Source organism: Marmota flaviventris, chromosome 14 (genome assembly GCF_047511675.1).
Source record: "Marmota flaviventris isolate mMarFla1 chromosome 14, mMarFla1.hap1, whole genome shotgun sequence".
Taxonomy (NCBI): domain Eukaryota; kingdom Metazoa; phylum Chordata; class Mammalia; order Rodentia; family Sciuridae; genus Marmota; species Marmota flaviventris.
In genome coordinates, this window is record NC_092511.1 from 5,377,624 (window position 1) to 5,384,422 (window position 6,799).

At 51.5% G+C, this 6,799-nt stretch overlaps 1 long non-coding RNA gene across 3 annotated transcripts; it reads right to left on the reverse strand.

Moving 5' to 3' along the window:
- Window positions 1–1,103: 1,103 nt before the first annotated feature.
- Window positions 1,104–6,358, reverse strand: LOC139701766 (uncharacterized). 3 transcript variants are annotated; one of them, XR_011704301.1, is made up of 7 exons: window positions 6,086–6,358; window positions 4,871–5,146; window positions 3,983–4,143; window positions 3,153–3,283; window positions 2,907–3,042; window positions 2,285–2,461; window positions 1,104–1,527 (listed from the first exon to the last, which is right to left on the reverse strand). It is a non-coding gene; the product is annotated as an uncharacterized lncRNA (long non-coding RNA). The 3 variants fall into 3 exon arrangements; XR_011704300.1 differs by having other exon boundaries at window positions 6,081–6,358; XR_011704299.1 differs by lacking the exon at window positions 6,086–6,358 and adding an exon at window positions 5,270–5,741.
- Window positions 6,359–6,799: the final 441 nt, after the last annotated feature.

Sequence of the window (6,799 nt, forward strand, 5' to 3'; positions counted from 1 at the left end):
GCGCAAAGCCAGACCAGCCTCGCCTGCCCACTGGGCCTAAGACCTGCATCTCCACCCCGCCATCAGCACCCTCCAAGCCCACGGGTCTGCCTGCACTGTGCCTGGGCCTGCACACCTCTGCCCAGAATCCCGTCTGTTAAGTCACGACAGACAAAGCTGTTTGGATGCCCCCGATCCTCTGTTCCTATGATGCCCCCCCAGCCCGTGATCCCTGCAAGCCCACCCTCCACTCCCTCCGTTTCCATTATGGAAACTGGAGCCCTTGTAAGAACTGGTGAAAGAAACCCTGAGTGGAGACGATCCAGCGCCTTCCTGCCTCACAACATTTGGCCAATGAGAAACCGCACTGAAGGGGCTGGGCGGACCCCCCAGAAACCTGCCATATAACTATTGCCATTTTTCTTTCTCTATCACTCATTCAACATCACTCCTGTTATGATCTTTCATGTTGCTCCAAGGTCACTTGAAGAGGGTGCAGCTCTCTCCAGGTGGACATGTTGGGTCTCTCTTGTCTCGTCTGTGAGGAGCTTTTTGTTCTTGTTTCTGCTGTCTCTCTCATTCAGTGGATGTGAAAAAGTGGAAAGGGCAAAAAAGAGACTTCTTAACACAAGGGACTCTAGAGCCATTTGGTGAACATCTGACAGGGGTGTGCAAGGTGAAATGAGTTCCCTGAGGAGGGACACAGCTTCCAGGTCTGCTCGCCTGTCCCCTGGGGCCACCAGCCAAAACACCCTTCAGTGACCAGCTGTCCCAACCCAGAGTCCCTTGGGCACAGAAAGGGTCTTTCCTCTCAGGGCATGTGGCAGGACTCCTGGGTGGGGGTGTGGGACTGGTGCTGGACCCATGTCCAGTTGATAACAGGACACTTTCTAGAAGCCAAAGTAGCTTCTGCGGTGAACAGTAGCAGAAATGGCCACATTGTTACTCTTGCTGGTCTTATCCCTGGGAGTTATGGTTATATTTTTAAATGTGTGTATATTATCATATTATAATTCATATTACATATAATAGTATATTATATGATATAATTTATATATTTTGTATTATACATATGTTGTATATATATATCTATAATCTGTAGAGGGATCTCCTCCTACCAGCAAATAAATACATATTGACAATGTTGTTTTAAATTAGAACAATTGATTTTTCGTCCAGTATTCCTAAATTTAGAATCAAGGGATTGAAAGAATATGGTCCCTTTTAGAGTCACCCAGAGAAGGAATAGTCAGCTCTGGTTTCCCACTGACAGGACTTGTCTGAAGCCCACCCCATGGCTCCCCAAAACATGAACCATCTCACTAGTGTTGACTTGCACAAGACTCAAGCCAGTATCGGGGTAGTTTTGTTCCCACACTTTCCTTTTCCCATCCTGATGCTTCTAGAAGCGCCTTGCTGTCTCATGCAGGGCAGACACACACGTCTCTGTGTTGCCCCCTAAAGGGAGCCCCAGAAGCCATCGCCAGGGAAACCGAGTCCTTTGGTCTCCAAGTCCTCGAGGGTCTCCAAAGACTGGTTTTGAAAACTCTGCAGAAAACAGAGGTAATTGAACGCTCCTCTCTGATAAGCTCTGTCTTTTACCCAAATACAAAGTTCCTCATTAGCTTTCCCTGGGGCTTTGAACTCCAAACAAAACCCGTCCTCCCCTGACTGACCACTGGAGCCCGGGCTGGGGCCCAGCCATCTCCCGTCAGCATTTCCTTTGTGCTCTGTTTTTAAGGTGTTTATAATGGAGCCTTTTCTCTGCTCCAGGCTCGCCCTCAGTAGTGGAATCCCAGTCTGGGAGGATGTTCTGCCACTTTCCAAATACCACAGGCTCTTTTCTTCATGAGAGTAAAGCAAGCTGCTTTTGAGGACAGTTTCGAGCACTTCAGTAAGGACAGGTCAGTGGGAGAGAGACTGGTGCTCTGTGTCCCTGGGCAGTCAGCAAGGCCAGCAGGATCAGGCTGGGAAAGAGATTGGGGGAGGGGCCCCTATTGCCGGAGTGTTTACAGGATTCTGTGAGTCCCAGGCTAGCCCACAACCTTTGATTCGGTCCCTAGACTTGCTGGTTTCCTTCACCAATGACAGGAGGAAGGGGAGCTGGAGGGGAACGCAGAGGGGATGACATCTGTCTTCAGTGAATGTCCTTCCCTGCCATCGCTGAGCCCTTTCTTCCCTTCCTGGGTACCAGACCCTGAACTCCCCTCCGGAAGCCCACGCCTGGGCATTAGCCCAACAGGAGGAGAGAAAAGGGAAAATGCAAGACGACGGGAGTTGTGCGGAAAGAGAAAGCAGCACCCACCTACTCTTGGGAATTGACTTGCCAGGATCCAGAAGGTTCAGAGCCTGGTTTCCTTCCCCCCAGGAGAGGCCACTTGTTCAGTTCAGAGGTTGACGCGTCCAGAGGTGATTCGCCCTCCCCTCCATACTTGGAAATGTCGGGAGACATTTGGGGTGGTCACAGTGGAAGGTGGAAGGGCTGCGGGGTAGAGGCAGAGACGCAGGTAAATGTCCTACAAGGACATTTTGCTGCAAGGGACAGCCCCTTACAACAAAGGATAATGGAGTCCAAAACATCATTAGGGACAAGGCTGAGGACCCCTGCTCTAGGCACGGCAAAGGGGGCTGGCCTGAGCCCCAAGGGCACGGTGAGCACCAGGGGCAATGGAGACCCTTAGGGCCTCTGCAGCCCCATGCTGTGTTTCTGAGCCTCAGTTTCCCTTCTCTTAAGGAAGAGGCCTGGAGCTTGTGCTGATCATCAGCGATTCGTGGGGGCTGTTTCACCCTTTCTCCCGAGGCAGGACATCTCCTACTCTCACAGATTTCAAATTAGGAATATTTGGTGGTATGATCGCGTATGTTTAAAACCAAACAGAAATTTCCTGCTCCCCAGCACAAAATAAAATTCAAGTTTATAAAAGGACCTGTAAAATCTCATAATCAAGCCCATTAGCCAAGCAAAATGCTGCACTTTGGTTTTGTGGCGTTCAGCTTGCTTTTCTTAGCACCACTTCATTAGCACGCTTTTGATGGATGTTCCCAGCCTGCTTCTTGAAATCGCTAGAAAAGAAAACACGCGATTTTAAAGCACAAGAGGCAAGAGAAACATCCCTTCCCCTTTTATCTACAGAGGCTGGGGAAGTCCGAGAAAGGAAGGGACACTTGGAAACCTCGCCGGCCTGGCCCCCGGACACAGTGTCTTGCCAGGCACTGGAATCCTCGCCGCGTTTTCGCACGCTGGTCTCCTTGCCAGTGGGCTGGCTGATTTCTAGCTCTTTGCTGCTTCAGCAGACCAGATTTTCTTGATTAATAACAAAAGGTTTTGTTGGGATCAGAGCTGTTTCCCACCATCTCTATGCAAACCCCGGCAACACAACTGTGTACATTAACATTTCAAGGCGCTTCCTATTAAGGATGGCAAGAAAAGCCCCTCTTGGTGGGTAAAATCCACTTTGTCCTCCCTTGTGACATCTGTTCTAACTTTTAAAGCAGAAAAGAAACTAGATAATGCAGAGAGGCCTTTGATTTACAGTACTTGCCCTTCGGACACCGCCGTGCCTTTCGGGACACACAGGGTTCATGTGAGAATCCCTGAACTCCCTCCCAGCAGAGAACTCCAGGAGAGATTCTGAATGTGTCATTCAAACTTTTAATTGTCGTTTTCATGATTTCTTAATGACAATTTCAATTACTTCTAAACCTCACAAAACCGGGCCTCATAAACTTCAATTTTAATAAAGAACACAATTTGAATGTTTATGGCTGTATATGCTACCGCATTTCATCTCTGATTCCCCCCCAAAGCTGATTTTGCTTTAGTGAAGTGAGGAAATTAAAGTAAATTCAGTTAGGCAACTGAAATATGTACCCGAAAATGCTGCAAGAATAAAACTCTTTAAAAAAAAAAAAAAAAGAATAGAATAAAAAAGAAAAGAAGAGAAGCCCAGCAGATTCCCTGTCCCCTCCTACCATCTGTGCTTCAAGCTCTGGGGTCCCTTACATTGGTCATCCCCTAGACAAAGCTGAAGGCAGATTCCAGCCGGTTTTCCATTCACTATTCATTCAGGGGTCCAACCACTCCATATGCATCCAGCCGACCGCTGTGTTAAATCAGGCTTACTCCCAGGAATTGACATGGTAATGAAGTCATGGTGCTGCGCCCTGAAAAGACCCCCAGAGGTAGCCGGCTCCGACAAATCCACCCTTTCACCCCATTGAGGGCTGGAAATTATCTCATAACATCACAACATCTGTGCACAGGGTCCTGCCTTTCTGAGCTGGGCCTGTTTATCCCTGGGCCATGCCTCCCACACTGGCTCACACGGAGTGGGGCGGCCAGGCCAGGCTCTCCTGGGGGCCGCAGCCCTGCAGTCCTGTGCGTGGCTCCCTGCCTCTCCTGCCCTCCACAGCCTTCGGATCCCCACAGAGGCTTTGCCCAGAAACAAGGACGCCTGGATGCTGCGCACCAGGAATTTTTGCTTGATCATTTTCAGGTGTTAAAGGTGGACCTTGGAGCTAACCCTCTGCATGCACACTCACTGTCAGAAACCTCGTAATTAGCCCAGCAAGAAAGCCAAGCAGGAAAATGCAAAGTGGGGTGGTGGGGCGGCCCGGAAGGAGAAGTTAGCTAATGAATTTTGCTCAGACTCTAGCAAATGGCATTTGCTCAACTAATAAGTGTGTTTGAACTTTATTTAAACGGGCCCAGGTCAATAAAATGCTTCTAAGGGGAAGCAGTGGGGTTGGGGAATTTACAGATGGACTACACCATCTGCAGCTTATATGTGCTCTGCCCAATACAATGATTTCATTTAATTTGATTTGACATTTAAGATCCTTGTTGAGAGGAAAAATGAATATTTCTATATTCTATTTGCTATAACCTCACCTGACTCTGCACTTAGACGAGAAAAATAAATGTCACATTTAAGGCATTGCAAACAGCTGTGGCCATGCTGGGGCCGGGGCCAGCTGGGGTGGGGAGCTGCAAGTGGGGCCCTCCAGTGGGTGTCCTCGGGCTCATCTGAGGGCCAAACGGGACTCTGGTGCGTGGTGTGTTTTGTTTCATTTCCCCACATCCAAATCCAAGCCATGGTTCGGATAAAAGGAGACACACTCTCAGCTGATGAAAGCCGCTCTTCCGCAGAGGTCCAGGAAGCCATGCCTGCACGGTAGGACAGAGAGACAAGACCACCATGACCTGAGCCCGCTGTGAAGGCCCTGTCCTTCTGTCAACAGCTTTTGAAAGCTCTTAGGTCAAGGCAGAATGGGTCTAAAATTACAGGACCTGTCGGGGCTGGGGATGTGGCTCACTCAGTTGGTAGTGCTTGCCTCCCAGGTATGGGCCCTGGCTCAATCCCCAGCACCACACACACAGAAATCCTCACAGGACCTGGAGACACACCCCGCCAACATTTGGCCTTCAGTCACCTTTGACAAAGAAACCCTCAGGGGCCTGCTGACCTCGGGAACATGGGTATCGAGACCCACAGGACATAACTCAAAACTGTCTCCTAGTGGGTCACTTCCTCCATTAGAGTTCTCCAGAGAACAGAATCAGTGGGATACGTGGAGAGGTAGATAAACGCAGGCTTATTACCGAGACTGAGAAGTCCCCTGGTCTGCTGTCTGCAAGCTGGAGGCCCAGGAAAGACCCTGGGGTCAGGGGTGTACCTTCCAGATAGAGGCCACAGTATGACTCCCAGAGTGCAGTATGCAAGAACCAGGAGCCCGTATCCCGGGAAGGAGAAGATGGACGTCCCCACTCACACAGAGACATCACCCCTCCTCCACCGACTGTTCCATCAGGTCTTCAACAGATTAGAAGAGGCCCACCCACGCTGAGAAGGCAGATGCTTTTCCTAACCTTGCAGAGGAAACCCACACAGGCACATCCAGAAACGGTGGGCATCCCGGTGAAGTTAGGGCGAACTACAAAATTAACCATCAACTTCTTCTTGTCGCAGCCACGACCCCGAACCTTGAGCACCACAGCTGCCTCCCAAGGGGATTCCTTCACCCACCCTGCATCCAGATCCCTAAATGCTGAGGGGTTCCCCCACCGTGTCTGATACCACAGTCAGGGTGCAGCTTATCACCTAACCAAGACTGGTGTCCGGTCACACCGCTGCTGGACTCTCAGGACACGACCCTTTCAAAAAGCTCCATGTTCCCATGACTGCAGCCACTAGGCTCCACGCTGAGGCCCTCTCCACACTGCACTGGGCGCCAACAGGCCTGGGGGCCTGAGCAGCACCCTCACCGTGCCACCAGGGACAAGTGAGAGGCTCTGGTGAGGTCCCCAGGCAGATTTGGAGATGAAGTGCTGGAAAACAGAGGTCTTTGCAGGTGGCAGTGCTGGGGCTGAGACGCCCCCCCTCCCCCCACCGCAGGCTTCGCTTCGCCCAGACAGCACCGCCAGACAGGCCAGGTGACACAGGTTCCAGCCTCCTCCCATGTGCAACGGCCTAAGGCCTCTCCTCCCTGCCCCAGCCTGAGCCCCCACCTGCCCTCGCTCAGCCAGGAGGCCTCACGGGAACAAGGCACAGAACAGGGAGCTGCTTCCTCCGCTGAGGTGGCCTCCGGACCCAAGGACACTATGCCCCTGGGCCGTGGGCACCAAACAAGCACATGGCCTCGGCTGGGCCAGCCAGGACTGCAGCCTTCCCAACAGGAATCCCCAGCTCAGCCCTTTCCCTCAGCCCCTCTCCTCTGGGACCCCAGCCCTTCCTCTGGGGTGTGTCTCTGCCATCACAGGTCCACTCCCACTAACTGGAGTCCCCTGTCAGTGCCCCAGGACAGTGGGCTGTCCATTGAG